This window comes from Molothrus ater, chromosome Z (genome assembly GCF_012460135.2).
Source record: "Molothrus ater isolate BHLD 08-10-18 breed brown headed cowbird chromosome Z, BPBGC_Mater_1.1, whole genome shotgun sequence".
NCBI classification, from domain to species: Eukaryota; Metazoa; Chordata; class Aves; order Passeriformes; family Icteridae; genus Molothrus; species Molothrus ater.
In genome coordinates this window covers 19,304,883-19,326,260 of record NC_050511.2, presented here as the reverse complement: position 1 = coordinate 19,326,260, position 21,378 = coordinate 19,304,883, and the positions used below count along the sequence as shown (strand labels likewise).

Below are 21,378 nucleotides of genomic sequence, written 5' to 3'. Positions count from 1 at the left end.
GTTTTTACTGGTAAGTCAAGAGAGGCTCAGTCTGGTTGCTGTTCCTAAGGAGCATTTCTCAGATTACATTGGGAGAGAGATTTGATGCACTATTGTGGAATAAACTTTTAGACATCCATTTTTGCCTAAGTTGCACCATGAAGGATTCAGCTCAAGAAGAGGTGGGCTGTGAATTATTTGTCCAAGTATCTTCTTAGCCAGATGCCTTTGGGTTTAGTGTCTCAAACAGTTGAAAATAGAAATTAGTTGCCTTGGGGGCTTCTTGCACCTACTGGCAACTAATATCTTCTTCATAGCAGTCCTTCCAAATCCTCTTCTGATATCAGTTGTTGCTGCTTTTATTCTCCTTCTTGACTATTGTCTTCTGCTGGAGGAGAGGTGTTTCTGTCAAGGGAAATGAGAAACACTTGACTCTCCTGTGGCCAAGAATCCAGACAGATTCTACAACCCAGCACCTGCAAGCCTTCTATATAATGGCAGTTGCTGACATGCAGTGTTTAGTTTCCAAGTTTTAAAACCTCTTGGTACTAGCCAGCATCTCAAACACCAATTTCTGTGAAAGTTCTACTTTGAAGAATGACATTTTTACTATTATTTTCTTTACTAGTTCTTTCTGTAGTTGTGTTTTTTATTTAAGCTTTTTTTTAGAAAAAAATTGTATTTTATATCTTCTGCATTCCTATGGCAGCTGTACTTAATTACTGAGTGTTGGTGTCTTCAGAATGAAAAATTTTAAAGAGCAGTAAAGGTATACTGTGTATGATTTTTCACTGCCAAGAACTAGGTATTAAACCAACAGTATCAGTTGCAACTGCCATATCTTTCTTGTGTGTAAGTTAAATGTTAAAATTAAATCTGAGTTTTCCCCTTTGTTTATGCCTTTCTGCTTATATGCTTATGTCATGTATTTTAATAGTATCAAAATTCTTTCAGAACCCAAAGTGGAACAAGTAGAGTGGTATAGACTTAATCACACTTTCCATCCTTACCCATCGGTCAGGTAAAAATGAGACATCTAAAAATCCAGTCAGGTGTCAAAATGGGTGCTCTGTTCATACTGAAATAACATTATTCACTTGAGAGTCAACTAGCTCATAGCTAGATTCTTGCTGTTAAGAACAGTAAAAGTTAAGAGTTTAAGGAGAGAGCTTAGGCTGCAATGAACTGCATCTTATCTCACTAGTGGTACTGGGATTTAGTCATACATATCAGAGAACATAGCGAATCTAATCTTAGATTCTAGAGAATTTAATCTCTTCAGGCTGTTCTGGGAATTGAATATTGCTTAGAAGACTTTCTTTGTCTGCCAAGGCAGAGATTTTTATTTGAACTTGATACAGTAAGTGTCAAAAGATAGAGAAGAATTTATTTGTTCTTACAAAAGATCAAAGAGTTTTCTTTTCCTTCTAGCTGAAGGAAACAATGAAGCTGGAGTCAGACTGAGTTAGTCCAACTGAAGAAATACAAAGAGCCTAAGACAAGTCTCCTTCAGCTTAAGTGGAAGTGAGTTCTGTGAAGGCAGTAAGATAGAACTCTGATAATTTATGCCTACGTTATGATGATCAAGTACCTGATATTAAGACCTCCAAGAAAAACCTTGTTCTTTTTTTGTTCCTGTACACAGATCTGGAAGAAAGCATTAGCACATGAGAATTTCTATATAACTATCTCTCCAGTAGAGGGAATAACAAGTTAACACCATATTCTTACCTCCCTTTGCCCTTTTTTCTGTGCCTGGTGTACTAGCTCTTGCACACAGACTGACAAATCTTGAAACTTAGAGATTTGTTTGCCACCTTTTTTGCATTCATTGGGTTTCTTGTCAGGCCAGACTTCTCACAAGACACCTGTTTGTTTTTTTTTTTTAATTATGAATGATTTCCTCTGTCAGCTTAGGATCCAAAATTTAAGAACCCCATCATAGTAAACCTGAAAAAAAATCTCAGACTTGCCAACATCAATAAGATTGATTGCTATGTTTTTCTTCCCTTTTTTTAATATTTGTATTATAGTTCTTATCCTACCTTGAATGTATGCATGCATGTATATCTATGCACAGAAGATATAAAAGTACTTGAAATACCACTGCTTTGGCACCACTGGAAGATAGTTCTTGGTTTTGGTCCTACCTCATTTTTACATGGAGGCAAGGGTCTGTTTCACATAGTTGAGAATTGTAGGCTCTTTAGTGCACATGGGCCTGGCATCTGCCATAGTGAATGGGTAAACTTACTGCTGGCTTAGTACACACCAAGTTTGCAATACCTAGTCACATTATGGGCGTATCAGTTAAACAACAACATCTGTATAAATAGAGGTTTTTTTAGCATGGTTAAAGTAGTCCTTAAAGAGCTTGAGTATTGGCTGTTAAGTGCTATGGTTATGCAGCTATTCTCACACTTAGCCACCAAGATGTGTGCTGAGGTTTTATGTCTTGAAAGCAGTATATTAGTTTCAGTGGTCAGCAGTTAGTGGTTATAATACCCAACTAAACAAAAGTATGTAAAACATATCAATAAAGTTCTTTTGTGTGGTTAAGACTGAGTTATGAAATGGACATGTCTTCTTCCATCCTCCACCATTTTTGGTTTGTTTTAGTCTATTTTATAAAAATAATGGGAATGGAGGATAAAAAGGGATGACTGAGTGGCCAGGAATTCAGGCAGGTGCATAACTACCCCCACATCTTCATCCCTTCTAATCATGTCTGTGTGTGTAGTCAGCCTTACCCACCAGCCCACAGGCTCTGCCCAGATGACAACTAACCAATGTCATCCGACATGCCGGCAACCCTTAACCACGCCCAGTCCTGCCAAATTCCACTGAGCCCAAAAGACTGAAAAAAAAATATTTGGGGCTATTAAGGAGCATTTTATTTACACATGAAAGAATATTTTAATTGCATAGGCATACAGCATTGTTCCTAATTTTCATTTTATCACCATTTGCCTTCCAACTGAGTTAGAAAAAAACCAATGTATTTTTAGTGACAGGTTTCAGCTTTGTGCTAAGGAGTCTTTCAGACACTCACTAAGATCTGTACACTGGGAACATTGCAAATCCACCCTTTTCTTACAGCTGTGAGGCAGAGATACATCTGCAGTCCTAAACAAGTTTTGTAATAAATTTCCTCATGCCAAAATTGAGATTATAATCAGCAGTTTAAATTGGTCCAACCAGTTATTTTTACAGCCATATGTAATCTAAAGTAACATGTTTAAGCAAGAACTGGGTAATGTATTCAGCAACAAAAATGATATGTGTATGCCTTTGTTTAATACAAAATGGGTTAATGTGGGAGGGAGAGAAGAGGGGATTATTAAAAGATTTTTTTGCTGTTCTCTTCACATTTGGAAAATACTGAGTGTTGTCCCTTTCTATTGTTTCTAATTGCAAGGCATTTGTTGAATAGACTACTTTACATTAACTAAAGGTCTTAGCTCCCAACATAATTATTAAAACTTTCTAAGAAAATTTTGAATCATATTTTTAGAAAAGTTATCTCAAAATACATATAAGTTAAGAAATATTATTTTGCTGGATATCAGTGACAAGAATTAACTTAAATTGGGTAGACAGCCAGTTCCATTTGTATATAGAATTTAAAGCTGATTCTTAATCTTCTGTGTTAGTAGTCCAGGATGGCCTCTAAAAGAAATATAGTTATTAATGCCTGCCTGCAGTATTTTAATTTTATCCACACAAATATATCTTGGTCTGTGTGATGGATCTTTAACACGTCATTGCCATTTTAAGAAAGGGGGCAACTCCTGTGAAGAAAACAGAGCGACAAGAGAAAAAAAGATAATCCTTTTGTTGGGTTTAGGGCACATCTGTTCTCCAGGCAGCAGCGTGACACAGAGCTGTGGAGTTCAGCAGATGTGAGCAGCCCCACCATGCGCTGATCCACCTGCCTGGGGGCGCTGCATTGGTTCACCTGGACGGATGGGGCTTTGTTGATAGGCTTCTTTCCTATTTTCTGTAGGTACACTGTGTCAAAGGACACAATGAATGTGGCTGTTTGGGGAGCCCGTGTTTGCTGTGATAAAAGATACACCAGAGAGTAGGTGTATGTTAAGAATATCAAGTTCTCATGTTTTGTGGCAGTTAGAAGGGAGTGTCTTGTGTTGCTCAACAGTTAATTACTGTTGCTATCACCTCCCACACTGTTCTGTAACACCACAGGAAATCAGCTGAGGATTATTCTCATGCTAGCAAAGATTAAAAAAAAAGTGTTTGGGGACTTTATAAAATAATAGATTTTCCCCATCAGTAGTTCTTCCAGGTGGAATATATGGCCCAGAGAATATGTTTTTGTACCTGAATTATGCAGTATGGCCTCTGAGAGTTGAAGTTAAGCTAAGTATTCAAACAGTCGGATGTTCAGTGGTTTTGAACTGTCACTACTGCAACAGGAGCCTTAGACTGAGTGGTTCTCCTACACATCTGTGGGAAATGATCACATTTGGCATGTGTTTGGAATGTATTGCATGTTCTCAGGTTAGTGCACAAATTGTTTCCCAAGAAAAAAAGCAGTCTAGTTTTAGAGTTGCATGGAACTTCGACATCTGAATACTATTCATCATTATTTATAAAGTAAGTTTCCAGAACACTTAATTGTTTTGCAGACAGCTAATATACCTGAGGGCCTAAATGAATGTTTGAAATAGCTGCTTCATCCTGTTCTGCCACTCTGGTTAACTATTGAAGTTTAGGTTGACTAATGAAGTATATCAAAGTAATTTAAATAACACTCTACAATGAGCTGCTGTATTAAATGTAGATACCTGTGATGATTACTGAACCTTGTAGTATAAGAATTATACTGCTGCTTAGCAGAATTCCCCTGTGTTGGACTGTAGGTTTCACTACTTAAGGAGGCTTGCTTTGTGTGGCCTAAACATGTAAAAGATCTTACTGGTACATCTCATATCAGTAAGAAGGTTAATCATATAATCTGGTGGCCTTGAAAACTGTGCTAGCAAAGTTTTTTTCGTGCCAGAAAGAGGAAAAATTATGCAAGCCAAAAGGTAGTAGCTCAAGCACTAAGTGTGACAGGTACAAGAAAAATAAGAGTGTCATGGCTTAATCTCAGAGAGTGACTAAGCACCACACCACTGGTTGCTCACTAGCCCCAATCCCAGAAGGATGGAGGGGGGCAGATAATGGAAGGGTAAAAGTAAGAAAACTCCTGGGTTGAGATTAGAATTGTCTAATAATTGAAATAAAATATAATTACAATTGTAGTTATAAATTGTAATTAAAAGGAAAAAGAAAAAACAACATACATCAAAAAAACCCCACAACAACAAAAGAACAACCAAACAAAGAAAAAACCAAACCACAAAGAGATAGAAATAAAATTCAAGAAAGACGATTGAAGCTAATAAAAACAATTGCTAACACCTGACCAGTGCCCCTCCCCACTCTTCACTTTCCCTCAGCTTTATATGCTGAACATGATGCCATATGGTATGGAATATCCCTTTGGTCAGTTGTGGGCAGCTGTCCTAGTTGTGTCCCCTCCCAGCTACTTTTGTGCCCCCAGCCTCCTTGCTGGTGGGACACAATGAGGAGCTGGTGGGACACAACAGAGTGTGAGCACTGCTCAGCAACAGCTAAAACATCCCTGTGTTACCAACACTGCAGAGCAAATCCAAAACATAGCTCCATGACAGATACTGTGGGGAAAATTAACTCTACCCCAGACAAAATGAGCACATACATACAAGGAACAAAGGAGCCACTCTAGTTTACAGATGAAAAGGTAGAACCCTACTTGTGCCACAAGATACATAGGGCTTGCAAATTCAACAATCCTCCATGGTACAGTGGTGCATCACCAGGGCTAATGCTCACTTCTGTGTTGCACTGATCTTGCAGACCTGAAGGTGAAAGTCCTGCTTCATGTGGACCAGTCATGGGAGCTGTAAAAGCAATGCTTTTCACATTGCTCCATCTTGCCTCTATCTCCGTTGCTTTATCAAGGGTAAATTAAATACAGGTCCTTCATGGTCCCTAGCTCCTGTCTCCTCTCTCCCCAGCAGGCTGTTAAGAATCTTTTCTATTAATTTGCCTCTCCTTTCTCTACTGCATACAGCCATGCCCACACAGCTCTCCAAGCCAGGACATAATCCTCGCCTCTCTGTACACCAAAGTCCTCAGTCCTTTATACATCCATTGTAATTCATCAAGCTCGTCTTAAATTTGGTAGTTCTGTTTGCTTTTGGAGTATTACCCAGCCTCTCTGGGCAGTCCTTAGGCGTGTCCTCTCCTTTCTTCTCAATTTCCGTTTGGTTACCTGCTTAGGTGCATACAGAGGTTTGGTAATTCAAATAGTGTTTTGAGCAGAAGAACATGAGAACTTTGGTCTGAAAGACCTTTGACTCTGTCAGAGTAGAAATGTACCACAGAGTAAGGAAAATGGGAGGGAGATTTCATTAGCTTTTTTATAACTTGGTATTAACATATACATGCAGTTTCTAGAATCACACTGGCTGCTTGTCAACTCACTTGGACCTGGTACAATATTTTTCTATGAGCTAGCAGCTCATTGGTTTTTACACTTGGAGCATTTATTCATTAAAGTCAGTCAAAAATGTCTTGAAAACTTGGCATTTTAATTTTTTTTTTCATTTTATAATTGATCTGTGTTCATTATTCTCCTCTGTCTCCTGCAGCTTCTTAAAGTCTTGCAGTCATATACAAAAGTGATTACATAAATCAAGGTCTAGTTTGTCTGAAGAGACATAGTTAAATAAAAGTACAGCTGAGCTATTACAGAAATCTTTCTAAATAATCATCACTACTACCAACTGCTATATTAAAGTATTTCTCAGTTTTATAATAATTTTTGCAGTGTAAACCAACTGTCAGCTTTGTTATTCATGCTCATTTGTAGATGATCATTCTTTTTTTACCCAAATTAATATTACTGCCTTTCACATCAGGATTTGTTAAATGCAAATCAAATTTGTCAAATTTAAATCTAGTTTCACTAGTTCAAACTGAATTAATTTCTCTTAAAATGTTCTCATTGCCTTGTCTCTTGTCACTATATCAAAGACAAAAGATTTGATGGTACTGAGCTGCAAGGCCTGCTCCATGCAGAAGTGAGATTTTACTTTATAAGATGATTCTGCATTATGCTTTCAGCAGCATCCCATTATTGTAGTGTCCCAGGCTAGTGTTAACCCAGAAAATGGACAACTGACCATAGTTGGCAAACATTAGACCTTGCTTCTTTTGCATGATCATATCACCCACTCATCTTCGTTTCTGGTATCCTAAAGCTTTAACCCCTTCAGTTGTCATACCACTGAATACTATTAGCAGAGGTACATTAAACATATGAATGATTTCATAAAGAATGTAAACCTTAATCGAACACTAACAGAAAAGCAGAAAAGCATTTTATTGCACCCAGAGATTATAAATATTATAAATTGTATTATAAATTATTATAAATTGTTATGGGATAATTAGCCAAGAAATAAAGGGGCTATCTAAGTAGCATTGCTTTACAGTGCCTTGACAGAGACACCTAGCTTTGGTAAAAGCTATTGTCAAAAATGTCTTGAGGAAAGTAAGAGTTCTTCCACACCTCATAAAATCTGAGCTCATGCTACACAAACCAGAGAAGATTTCCTTGATTAGACTCTGCAGAAATCTGCCAGTAAGTAGTTACTCTATATTACTCCAAATCCACCAAATGTTATTCCAGACAGAGCTGTCACCTATTCAAGAAGACAAAGGTATTACCAGAGATGACAAAATCAGGAACAGCCAGCCCTGTTTACCTCTCTGCCATCTCTGTCTGCCTGCAGTTTTTGAATCACAGTGTTTACGGTTTTTGAACCTCTCAGGGCTGTTAAAGACAGTACAGTTGGGTACAGGGATGTCCTTGGCAACTGGGTGATAGAGTTCAAAATTATTAAAATTTACTTTGCATCACCTCTCCTCAAGTGGCAAGAAAGTGACCTCTGCTGCAAAATTGGATTGCTTCTTTGCTCTTCATGAATGAAAACCCTCTTATGTCTTGTTAGATTCTTTAAAATAAAATGCAGCATAATGAAAGGAATTTGTAGGGAGACTCTTCCACTACATCTTCTCTGGTTGCTTCTTCCTTTTTTTTCTGTTTTATCTATTTCCGTTTTTATATTACTTAGACTGTTCTCCTCCCCACCTTTCTTTGTAGCCTGTTTGAAAAAATAAGGTGTTTTCTTAGAAACTCTGATCTAAAAACCTTTTAACTGTTAAAGATTAACCAGTAAAGCATCTGTGAAAAAGCACGCACTTCCCTGACGTTTGACTCCATCCTGCCACGTTGAGAAACTCTGCTATTGTAATGCTTCAATAGCTTGTTCACACTTACCAGATTGACATGAAAGCAGGCTAATGTCACGCCACATAACGTCGGGAGCCTCAAAACTCCCTAACCGTTAAGGGGTTTAGGACCTGTCTTTCAGTGGCACAATCAATTGATGATTTTGATTGCAATTAAGTCTTCTACTGAGTTTTCCGAGAGTGGTTTGTGCTCTTTCAGAGTGGAACAGAGTTGCATGAGTGCCTGTGCACAGAGGGAGAGGGATGAATACAGCAAATCAGTCCTAGGTAGAGGACACAAAAAGGGCTTTTTAGTAGCTGGTATTTGGTTGACCCTGCTGGATGTCAGGTGCCCACCAAAACTGCTCTGGCACTACTCTCCACAACTGAACAAGAGAGAGAAAATAAAAGGCTCATCAGTTGAGATAGGGATGGGGAAGGGATCACTCACAGGACACAAAACAGAGCAAACTTGGGGATATAATTGAATGTATTACTAAAAACATCAGAGCTGTATAATGAGAAAATTAAAAACACCTTCCCCTACTCCTTCCTTCTTCCCAGCTCTGTCTCTTTCCCCATAATAATGCAGGGAGACAGGGAGTGGGGGTTATAGTCAGTTCATCACACGTTGTTCCTGTCATTGCTCAGGGAAAAGAGGCTTTCCCCTGCTCCACCATGGGGTGTCCTCCATGGGAGACAATTCTCCAGCACAACTTCTTCCCACAGGCTACAGTTCTTCACCAACTGCTTCAGTGTGGATCCCTTTCCATAGGGTGCAGTCCTGCAAGAAAAGCCTGCTGCAGTGTGGGTCCCCCACAAGATCACAAGTCCTACCAGGAAACCTGTTCCAGCATGGGCTCCTCTCTCCATGGGTGGGCAGGTCCCTGCCAGCACCTGCTCCAGCCCAGGCCTCCCACAGGGTCACAGCTTTGTCTCAGGTATCTGCCTGCTCTGGCCTGGGTCTCCTCCAGAGACTGCAGGTGGATCTCTGCATCCCCTGGGACCTCCATGGCTGCAGGGGCACAGCTGCCCACCATGGTTGGCACCCAGGGGAACCTCAGCTCTGGCACCTGGAGCACCTCCTGCACTGACCTTGCTGTCTCTGGAGCTGTTCCTCTCTCCTATTCTCACTCTGCTCTTCTCTGCATGTATTAACATCTGTGCAACAACTTCCTGTTCCTTTTTGGTTTGGCCATGGCCAGCAGTGGATCCATCTTGGAGCCAGCTGGGATTGAATCTGTCTGACATGTGGGAAGCTTCCTGCAGCTTCTCATAGAAGCCACTCCCGCTACCAGAACCTGGATTCACAAACCCTATACAATGATGTACTGTACAGCTGGAAAAGCAAAGCTTTAGAATTATTATTTTAAATCACATGGTATTACTTCAGAAAAGAAAAGTCAATGCCCTGGCATTGATAGGTGTTTTCCAAAAGGTATCCACACATGTTGAATTTGGGGGCCAAATGTGGTTCAAATTTTCAAAACTTTACAACTTTTTCTGAATTTACAGGATTAACAGATATTTTGACCTTTCCTGTATACAAGTTGGTGAAAAGCAGTTTCCAATGTAATTGAGAAGTTTCCACTTGGCATTTTGCATAGTCCTCTTTTAGTGATATTAAAATATTTATTTATATCTCATAATAAAGTCATGGTAGAAACCATTTCACAATTTAGATTGAATTAGACTAGACTGCTAAATTTCTGGGGTTTTTTAGGAATTTCAGTAAAATTTTAAGTTGCTATTTGATTTTTGCCTTAAAAATAGAAGTAATTACTTTTGTTATATTCTAATTTGTGATCTGGAAGCTTCTGAATCCCCTAGCAGAGACATAGACCAGATATCGAAGAACAAGAAGTAATCCAACTGATAATCAAAAAGAGAGTGGGAGAAAGGGAATGTTGTTTTTTTCTCATTTATGTATTTTTAATTTTTGTTGTTGTCATTGTTGTGGTTGTTGTAACATTAACTTCTATATTTATGTAGGGTAACTTCCTTAAGTATTCTCTGCAATTTGCAGAATCTTAGACCAGAGGATTAGGGAGCATGTCCTGACAAAGGCCATTAATTCCTGTATGGCTTAATATATCAAAGTATTGCCACCAAAAAAAAAAAAAAAACAGAAGTGCTTGGGTATAACTTCTTCTCCTCATCTTCAGTATCTGACAGAGAGACAAGCTGCCTTAAGAATGAAAAGAGTGACTAGAAAGTAACAGTAAGTAGCAGTCCTTTTATTTTGGTTACAATTACATTATATCTACCAAGAAGCATTTCTGCTGCTTTCAAGAACATGAAATGTCTCTGAAAATCTTGACCTAAGTTTTGATTTTCCATTTTGTTCTCTTACTGCATCTCTCAATAGAAAAGGTGAGCACAACAAATATAATAAATATAATACCTCAATTGCAGTAACTCTCTCTATGAAACAATAGTTGTCAGGAAGGGAAACAATTAAAGAGGAGGCTTCAAAATATTCTTTAGAAATACTTGAGAAGCCATGTCAGAATCACAGAAATTACAAGTAGTGTCATGTATTAGTTTTCTGCTTTAGTTTAAGAGAAATTTTTAACTTCTAGAAGCACTGAATTTTTCCTATGCTCTGTCTAGAAATCATTTGGTTTGAGTTTGTAGGTGTCACATGCACAGAGAAAACAGTACCTCAGGTGCAGAACTGGTCTATGGATGCAGGACTTGCAAACTGCCCTGAAGATTTAGCCCCCAAAATGTCTCCATATGGAAAACATCAGACTATGTGTTATTCCATAACAGTCCATAGAACTGATGCAGAGGTAACAATCAAGGAAGTGCAGCTTTTTTGGAAATATAGAGATTTTAAAATAAGATTCAATTGCAAACAGTTGCATTATGCTCATCCAATCTCTGTTTGAATGTTCTTACAGCCCGTTGCTTTGCCTGTGGCTACTCTAGAGTGGGTGTAAAGGCATGTCAAAGTGGGTGGAGGTATGAAAACAAGCACCCTTAAAAGGATTTCACCAGAAGAAATTCTTTGTTGTGAGGCTGCTGAGGTACTGGAACAGGTTGCCCAGAGAAGTTCTGGATGCCCCATCCCTGGTAGTGTCAAGATCATGTTGGATGGAGCTCTGAGAAACCTGGTCTAGTGGGAGGAGTCCTGCACATGACAGGGGGGTTGGAGCTAGATGAGCTTTATGGTCTCTCCAAACCCAAACCACTCTATGATTTTTTTTCTCAGCTCCCACCCTCACCTAAAAGTGAAGTAATTCTCTGCCATTTGATATGAAGCCATATTCCCACTTTCACATTTTACTTTATATCTATTTAACCATAGTAAAGAAGGAGTAGGAGGTGAGAAATAAATACAGCACTACTATGAAGCACACTGTAAGACATAATGGTGCCTTGTGCAGGTGCTTAACATGTTCCCAGATGCAGCTGTGAAAAATGCCAGAAGTCTGCCTGGGAAAAGGTTCTCAGCATCAATACAGGCCTGGGATATATGCCCTGATGCATTTTAAGTCTCTTGCTGACAAGTAGAATTGCTCAGCTAGAATAGAGAGATAGTGGACTTTTTTTTTTTTGGGAGAAACCATTTGGTTTCTGAGACTGTATGTTTCACTAGGTTGTTTGGTGGGTTTTCTTTTTCCAATACTGGATTTAGGCTCCAGATTCTCCAAGGCAGAATGTCTTTTTCTAGGCAGGTATCTATTGATATATTTAAGCCTAGAGCCTCACTGTTTGATAACTCTGCTTCCCTCATTTAAACAGATTAAGTAGCATTTTTATAATTGTAAAATTCATTGTTCTGAAATGTTCCAAGTGCCATTTATGGCAAGTAGAATGGAATAAAGGAACTTCAAGTACTTGGTAAAAAAAAACAGACTACTTAGGCCATCTCTGCAAGCATGTCACATCTCTGCCTGCTAGTAGTGTCTGCTTAAAAGATATTCTTGTAGCTGTCTGGAAGATCAAGGATAATAATGGCAATGTAAATGAATCTGTGTTGTCCTGCAAAGGCGTATGCAGGGTTTTTTGCTTGAGCCGATAATAAAGTTAGGCCAGTAAAATCCCCAAAGTGGATTGATGCACAGGCAAATAACAGCTTGGGCAACTTTTGATAACCTCATGGGACCTGCTCCTCTCCAGTCACCTCTCCTCCTGACATAGTGCTTATTAAGTACAGCTCAGCTTTGTCAGGCTAGTCTGACTGAAGAGAGTTTACTCAGTCCTTGAGGAAAGCTTTAGTTCTTTGCTCTGGGTTTGTTGTTGCTGTGGTTACAGACACTTGAGCTGGGAAGTGTAAAAGGAGCTCAGATATGTTTATGTGAACTCTTATGACATGCATAGGTAAATGTATGTCCTTTAGAAGGAGAACATTAATCACAATAGGAAGGCAGATGTGGATGTGCTGGCTGCATCGTGCTGGATCAGTTTTTTCCTGTGAAAATATCAGATTTGATTGTAAAGGTTAAAGAAAAGAGGGATGCAACAAGAAATGCAGGAATAAAAGTTTCTGTAACACTGCCTTCTACCCCATGGAGGAAAAGATAGTGAGGTGTATGCATGGCTGCGTTAGCTAGTCAGGAGTGTGTAGACAGGATCAGTATATTTTGTTTAGAGGAGGCTAGAGGTAGTTTTATGTAAGTGAATGTTGAGTACATCTTAGCTATTTGAGCATGTGGTTTTATTTTCCCTTTGTTTTGTTGAGGTCTTAAAACTCTCTGCTACCCTTTGGAGAATGTTCAAAAGGCTCTAAAGAGAGAAGATGCAAGAAAGGACATTCTTGATGCCTATTTCCATGGCATGACCTTGTTGCCAAGGAAAAGGAAGGAGAAGGAGGAGAAGGAGAAGACCATGGGCAGAACAGAGCATGAAAGAGCTTTTCTTTGTGTAACAACAGTGTGAAGTGAAATCTTTGTCATCTCCTCCATCCAGAGTTTTGTTCTACTCATTTTCTATATTTGCTTCAGCTTATTACTTGAAGGGATTGAAGACTAACTTGTCCTAGCAAAAAAAATCTCTCTAAGATGCTTCAGGTAAGCCCTTATAAGATCTTACCAGGCAGTTTATCTAACTGTTCTGATCAGTGTCTTCCTCAGTCCAAAGAGAAACATGAATGCCTTTCCCACTGAGGGAAAGTGCTCTCTCACTCTCCAGATTAAAACAGATCTATGACTCCTCCAGCATTTTCTTCATGACTGCCACTGCTATGTTGCAGCACACCTGCCATCTGAACATGCACTGGAAGATAGTGAGTTTTTGTGACTTTTTGAGTGTTTGTGACTCTTAATAAGTTGTGGATGTAACTGCAGGCTTGCACAGTGCATACTTTCATGAAAGAAAGCCATTGGGTGTCCACATTTCTGCATCATAAGAAAAGATATCCATTATGCCTTTTGCAACACTTCTAGAAAAACAAATACATGAGTGGAGAATTTTTTTTTTTGTTTGTTTCGTTTTGTTGGGGCTTGTTTGTTGGTTTTACTTTGTTGTTTATTCTTTCTGCCTAATTTCAAAAGCCTAATTTAAAATGCCTGATCTGTGGTAGTCATACACATATGGAACACCACAGAAGTGTCATCAACTATGAAAAAAACCAAAGATTTCTATTTGATTGATGAGTAATTAGCTTATGCAACTTCTTTTTCAGGAATCGTCTGACAGGCATGTTGCCAATGAAGATGCTCAGTTTCAATACCAACCTGTTTGTGCGTGGAACCCAGCTATGACAAGACAGTACAAACTATATGTTACACAATTAAAAATTTGTTGAAATTCCCAGTCTATTCTTCTTAGCATTTTCTCCAAAAATTAAACTAAATTAGCATGTTCTTACACTTGATAAACTAGTCACTTCTAAATTTATTGGAACAATAATTTAGAAAGAGGCAGGGCTTATTTTAATCCATTTGAAAAATATCTTGCCTATGGCTCTTTTTCTGAGTGTCTTGAACAGCATGTCTGTCTCACAACTATTTTCCCATGGTTTTTCCTTTCCTTGAGCATTAGTAGCTATATCTTCAGTTTCAAAGTAACTTCTTAATCTCTGGCCTGTTTACCAAGCATAGGCGACAAAATTGTCATGGGGAGAATGGGAACAAAGAAAACCTGATTTGTCTAAAATCAGATGGGGAGTCCTACCAGGCATAAGTGTACCATATTCCCAGAATTGTGTTGAGTACCTCTTTCCCTTGATTATCCATTTATTTACTTTTATTTTCCTGCTTTTCTTCCCAATCCCATCTGCAGAATGCTTTTATAAAAATAAATAAATGAAAATCCATTAAAGGATTAGGTTTCCACGATGTATTGTTAGGTGCATGTAATGTGATCAAGAATCAATTTTAGAAAGTAACTTCTTGGTATGATTTTACTGTAGTTTTGCATTCCTTGAGTAATGTTGTATCTGTCAAGGCAGAATGGACCATGGATTTGTTCTAATTAATCATAAAGCTGCCTTTTCTAGTCTTTCATTTTTCTTCATATCTCAGAGACTGGCAGAGAAAGGGAAGAAAAACTGCTTCACTGTTAGGAAGGTTATGCAATTTAGTGGCTTTTATGGGAGTCCTTGTGGACACTGGCATAAGAAATATGAGAAGGGACAGGAGAAAAAAGTAGATGGTTGGCTTTTGAACAGGGAGAGGTGAGCTTTCAATGGCTTCCTCCAAAGTTTTTTAGATTTCTCTTTCTCAATGTGACACTCAGTTGCCTTACAAGTTATGTCCTGAGCCTTGTTGGTCTGAGTGTGAAACAAGCAAAATAACTCAAGGGTTTTGATTTGATGGTTAGTTCTCATTCCTTCACCCAGGTGTACCATCTTTGTAATGTATTCTCACAACAAAATGTCTGCAATCTGGCAAAATTAGTAGAAGCTTTTGCATGGACACTGAACATAGCAGAGAGAGAGCTCTTTGTCAGCATCCCTGTCCCTCCAATTCAAGGAACATGGCAGCCCATGAACTCCTAGAGTGTGATGATTCGCTAATGAAGAAATAGGAAAATTATATGAAAGAGAGCTGTTTATACATCTGTGTCACCACATGCTGCTGGGATAAAGAGTCTGTCTCTTTCAGGTTCAAAGTGCAAACCAGCAGGTACTCAAGCCTACACCGAAGGTCTTATTTTTCTTACCCTTGCAGATGTTGTGCAGCACATGGCATGTGGAGGTGTCACAGACAGCTACATCTTCATTAGCACCAAAGAGTTTCCACAGGCTATATTGGTTTATCTTTGTTTGCCTCATTAACTTACTTGTTTCTAAAAGCCCAAAACAAACTTTTAATCAGGTAAAATCCTTGTTGATTGTTCTGATTCGGAAATGGTGTAACATGTACTAGTAGCTTATTGTTATTGATCTTCTTACTGCTCTAAGCCCTTCTGGTGGATTGCACCACAGCATGCACCTGTCAGCTTGGCCAACTATAGCCTAACCAGCACTGTGCAGGTGTTCTGCAAAGTTAACATTCACTTCTTTGTTGACCTTTGGTTTTGGTGTGGTTTTTTTTTTCTTAATGATACATGTTAGAATCCTTTTGTAGTCATGGGGTTCCTAGTCTCTAAAAGGGGCTTATGTTTCTAGACATGTTTATGCACCCAGTTCAAGGATAAGGCCGTGATTAATTACAGCATGCTGTTCTTGCACAGGAACAGCAAACAGGTCCCATAGCCCTCCAGCATCCTATAAAGATTGACACTTCCTTTAGCTTTGTCTGTGTGAGTTCCTACAGGATAAAACTTTTGCTCCCATCAGTGTTAGTAATGCATACAGGTAAAAATTTGACTTACGAAAGATTTAAAACAATTGGTAGATAGCATCTGAATTAGAATTCTCAGCTGTGCAAAGCTGAAAGATGTAGGCTCCAGAACAGCCACTGTCTGGCTCTTTTTTCCAGACACAGTTTTCAGACATGGGGCAGACTAAAATGAAAAATCTGCTGATGCAAGGTTATGATTTTTGGGAACAGGCTGGCCAGGTGTACCTTGGTTTTCTCATTATGTTCAGTCAAGCTTCTTTGGCTGACTGCAATGCACTTTTTTGTGGGTGATTTAATTTTCCTTCCTGGTATAGATTGAGTTCCAATCAGCCTGCATTCAAGCAATACACTCTGAGGAGGTGAGTCACTACCAGTATTCATTTAAGAAGCCCAGTGTGTATATAATAAAGTGCATTATATAATATGTGTTTGCATGCATTCTAAGTTTATTTGTATATACGGTATATTCTACATGTGTTGTGTTCACGAAGAAAGTTTAAAATATACACATGTAATAGAATATATATATTACATATGTATATTATAGATGTATAACACCATGACACTGCTTCTATTAAACATCCCCTTTAATGACATTTTTCATACAATTAAGATTATTTCTTATACTTTTGCAACAGTCATTATTCACCCTACTTTTGTGGCACCTTCTTCCTTCACTCCTGCCTAGCATCAATCTCAGAGGCAAAACAGCTTTCTATGGACATAATGGTTTTAATATTGTTACTTGAGATAGGTGGGTTTACATGGAAAATTCTCTATCTGAATAGCTTTGTCATATTTGCAAGAGTTCATCAAATTCACTATTGTTCAAATGTCTAAACTGGAACCCAACATGTAGGTCAATACGTAGCTATTGAAACAGGCAGACGCGACAGTAGCGGAGTACACTGCGTTGTGTTTGTGGTGCCAAGAAGCCATGCAAACCCAGCAGTGACTATTCACTTCTGTACAGTCACCTGCAATGACTGTGTCCCCAGACGGAGGGGGAAACCTCCCTGCAAAACTCAGTTCATTCAGAGAGATATGAGCAGGACTGAGTCATCTTCTCACCGTGTCCCACAGAAAAGTTGATGATACATGTCTGAGGAAGAATTCCTTTGTGGTGTGGAAACTGCTCCTGGAAAGTCACTACCAGCATTACACAAGGGGCCATTCATGGTGTTCTGGAGGAGACCTGGGCAGAAAAATTATCAGAAAGCCTCAGCTAAATGAAAGGCACTATTCTGGCTCAGAGGATTAGGAGAAGAAGCAATATTTTCTGCAACAAGCAGTAAGAAATGTCTAAAAATAACTCCAACTGGAAAATGAGAAGGGGCACAGAGCGCCCTTTTTTTGCCAATCCAGCTGCTCAACACCGTCTGTGATGGCTGTGGGAGACTGGCCACATGCAACAGAACCTGCCTCAGACAGGTTTGGCAGTTGTGACTCAGAGTGCCAGTACAAGTGCACAGGCAAACCAGGTGCTCTCCAGAAAAGCAAAGCTTGCAAACAAAACCTGGGTTACCCTGTCATCTCTCTTCAAGATTGGTGTGCAGATATCTGTTGGTGTTCTTGGGATGACTACTTTGGACTGTGTCAGTAAAAGCAGCTAACACTGTTGCTGGAGTAGGGAGTGGCTCCTGTGGTTCTCCTGCTGATCAGCTGTTCAAGGCTTCAAATACACCCCTAGCGAGCGCTTGTCTCTAAAAGACTCTTAAAGCATATAAGCTACTTGGATTCTAGTAAGATAAAAAAAATAAGGTAAAGCACTGGCTATCACTATTCATGGCAAGCACAGTTCTTCATTCATCATACACTAGTAGTTGTGTCTTTAGCATCTTGTAAAGTCCATTGGGCTGTCTCCAGAACCTGTGTTTATCTCCTGTCCTATTCTTGGATGGGGCATGTAGTGAACTTAACAGATTACTTAAATTTACAGTAAATATCATGTGCAGCTCTCACATGCTAAGAACTGAGAAAACCTGTCTGTGACTAGCTCCTCTTTTACAATGTAAATGTCTCTATCTCTCGGTTTTCTTTGTGTGTGTAGGGCACAGCTGTCTCCTTCATGCTGCCTTTTTCCTGATGCATGTTAATGATTTACCTGCCCTGAACAGGTCAACCATTATTTCTGTCCTCTCCCAACACTCACAAACTTGCTTGATGGTTCAAATTACCTTTGCTCCTGAAGTGCATGGAAAGCAAGGACTCTTACTGTCTTTATGGGCTCCAAAGAAAGAAAAGTTGTTGATGCTAACAGTGTTGGCATCAAATATGTTAGAGCTGTTAGTTTGCATCTGGTTGTTATTTTTTTGCTTGCTTTTCTTTTTTGCATGAATGACAACAGCTGTGTATTTTTGAAGCCTACGGGTAACCTACTTTTTATCGCTATGCACCCCAGTGTCACATTTTTTCTTAGCCAAGGCAGCCCTATCAGGCATGGCAAAACAGATTTTGCAACACAGGAGGAGTATTAGTTGCTGGCTAAGCCACATCCCTCTGGACAAAGTCAAGACTTACCCTTGAGGTTTCCAAGAACTCTGTCTGAGCAGGGATGTGGTGGTTCCTAACGTTTATTTTTTGTTTTTCTTGCCCAATATTTTAGACAAAAAAAATGGGTTTGAACCAAGAAATAAAAAATGGTTCTAACTGCTGAATGCTGAAGGGAAAAGGGGATGATTTAATTTTTTTATGTGATTGTTCCCCTCCTAGGTGAGACATACAGTATTGCTTAATGGTTTATCATATTTTGACATATCCCTTTTGGCCAAACCCAATGATCTTATTAAGACGCTCTTTCAAAAGCCCAGGGATTTCATAATCTGTCATAATCCTAACAATTCCAATAGAAGCATGAAGCAAATCTGAAAGGACAAGATTGTCTTCCTACTCCCCACCCTAATCAATCACTCAGTGTTATGGAGCTTCTGCAGGATCTCTGTAACAAACTGTTTTCCATATCCTGCCATCTATTTGTCAGCTTCTCATAATGTTTCCACACTTTTAACAAGCTTTCTGTGCTGGTTCTGCCTCTTGTTATCACAAACTTCAGGTTTGAGCTTTGAGCTTCTTGTTGTCCTCCAACTCAAAAACTCTTTATGCATCTTTGCATTGACATTGACCATGCATTCATTTCACAGCATTAGCTCACAGACCCTTCATCTTCTGCATTTCTGTACATCTCAAATGAGTTTGCCTCTTTTCTTCAAGTTGCCTTCATATCCTCTCCCTACTCATTGTTTTTGCAGTCCTTTGACTCAAGCATTCATCTCCATGCCAACCATCTCAAAAAGCTGTAATTTCTAGCCTTTTGTGGACTAAAATGATAGACCAACTAAAATGGAGCACCTGTTTACACACTAGAAATTCCCGGTTACCTTTCTTTGTGCCCCATACTTGTCTAGATGGGAGTCACTGGGGACAGTTACTGTCATGCTGAACACTCTCTAAGAGAGGAGTACTGCATTTTTTGGGGTGGGAGTGTTCCCAAAAGCAGTGAGCCAAAGCTGGCTGCTTGTGTTTTGTTTTTTAAAAAGGAATTTTTACACTTTCCTGGTGTTGCCTTGGGTGACACTTAGCTGCCACGGATCCCAAAGCAACACCAAGAAGCCACATTGCAGTTTTCACTCCTCCATGCTAGTGAGATTGAGATCTAAGGGCATTTGGAGAACCCCTTAACACCACACCAGTGGGTACCACAACAGTTAAAAAACCAGTTGTCACAGGACCACCAAACAGTTTAGCTTGGAAGGGTCCTTGAAGAGCACCTATTTCCAGCCACCTTGCTGTGGGGAAGGACAGCATTCCCTAGACAAGGTTGTTCAGAAGCCCTCTCCAGGCTGGCGTTGAACACTGCCAGGAATGGGACATCCACAACTTCTCTAGGCAAGGTGTGCCAGTGCCTGAACACCCTCACAATGGCGGACTTATTCCTAATATCCAATCTAAAGTTACCCTCTTTCAGTTTAAAGCCATTCCCCCTTGTCATATCACTACATGCCCGTGTTAAAAGTCCCTCCCCATCTTTCCTATAGCCCCGCTGAGGCTGTAAAAGGGACTATAAGATCTCCCTGAAGACTTCTCTTCAGGCTGAACAGCCCCAATTCCCTCTGCTTTTGCTAACAGGGGAAGTGCTCCAACTCTCGGATCGCACTTGCGGCCTTCTCTGGTCTCGCTCACGAAGGCTCTCAGCCCTGAGCGCCGGTCGAGTGAGACGCGCGGGGCGGTGCGGGGCGGAGCGGAGCGGGGCAGTGCAGGGGCGGCCCGGGGGCGGTGCCGGGGCGGGGCGGGCAGTGCGGGCCGCCCCCTCCGCGCCCTCCCGCGGGCCGCGCGGTGCCGCCGCGCAGTTGCCGCCCGGCGGTGCGGGGACAGGTGGGGCGCGCTGCTGCCGCGTGAGTGGGTCCGGCGGGAGCGGGAAACCGGAGCGCGGGGCAGCGCGGCGATCTTGGGAGCAGGAGCCTTCGGCGTTCTTCCGCAGGGTCTGTCCCGCGCTGGGGCGTGCAGGGCTGGGCTGGGCTGGGCGGGACGGGTCTGGCGCTGCCTCCTACCTACCTTCCTTACAAACTCCCTGGTTGCTCCCGCGTACCTCTTCTCTCTTCCGCAACCCTTGGCTGTTCCGCGCTGAGCTTTTTTTGCTCCGCAACTTCGTCCTCTGGGTGCACCTGCATCCCTGGTCCCTCTCCCTGTCCGCACCCTCCTGTGCCATACTGCCAGACTCTCAGGCAGTGCCCTGTGGTGCTTCCTCCTCCAACCCCACTGAGTGTACTTCATCCTGCGGTGCCTGGCCTCCAAGCTTTCTCACTGTGCCCTATACCGCACCGCGTCTGTGCTCCTAAACCCTTTCACCCGGTCTGGCACTAAGCAGTACTTGTTCCTCTAAACCCTCTGGCTGTGCCCCACACCTCCCGGTGCCTGTCTCTCAAGGACCTGTGGCTATGCCTCCCATAAACAGAGCTCTTCTTCCTGTCATGAAGAACAAGTTACATCGTGGCATGTGCATGGCCCCACTGCATCAGGGACCTTATTGTTGAAGAATGCTTTTTTCTTCCCACACCTTTTGATCCCATAGAGTGATCTCAGGCAGCAAGAAACGGAGGTTTTTCTCTTCAAGGGTGAAGGCTGGAGACAGTCAGGGGAGAGGTGTGGCCCATGTGCTTAAGATGGTGATATTAAAATGTAGGGCTGGAGGGGTGATGTCTAGCCAGGGGTTGTCTGGCAAGCTGGAAGGGTGGCTGACTGGCTTGCTGCCTTCCTCGTCTTTGGAGACAGGTCATCTTTGCTGCCATGTGGGGCAGGTCTGTCCTTAAGGACGGGCCAC

General features: G+C 40.7%; 1 protein-coding gene and 1 long non-coding RNA gene across 3 annotated transcripts in view; both read left to right on the top strand.

Moving 5' to 3' along the window:
* Positions 1-1,095: 1,095 nt before the first annotated feature.
* Positions 1,096-14,612, top strand: LOC129047035 (uncharacterized). 2 transcript variants are annotated; one of them, XR_008508983.1, is made up of 2 exons: positions 1,096-1,503; positions 13,016-14,612. It is a non-coding gene; the product is annotated as an uncharacterized LOC129047035 (long non-coding RNA). The 2 variants fall into 2 exon arrangements; XR_008508984.1 differs by lacking the exon at positions 1,096-1,503 and adding an exon at positions 10,073-10,546.
* A 5,794-nt stretch (positions 14,613-20,406) lies between these two features.
* ELOVL7 (ELOVL fatty acid elongase 7) overlaps positions 20,407-21,378 on the top strand; it is a 31,880-nt gene continuing 30,908 nt past the window's right edge. Inside the window, exon 1 of the mRNA XM_036403167.2 lies at positions 20,407-20,539. The gene's annotated coding sequence lies outside the window, so the exon portion shown is untranslated. The remainder of the gene's footprint in view (positions 20,540-21,378) is intronic.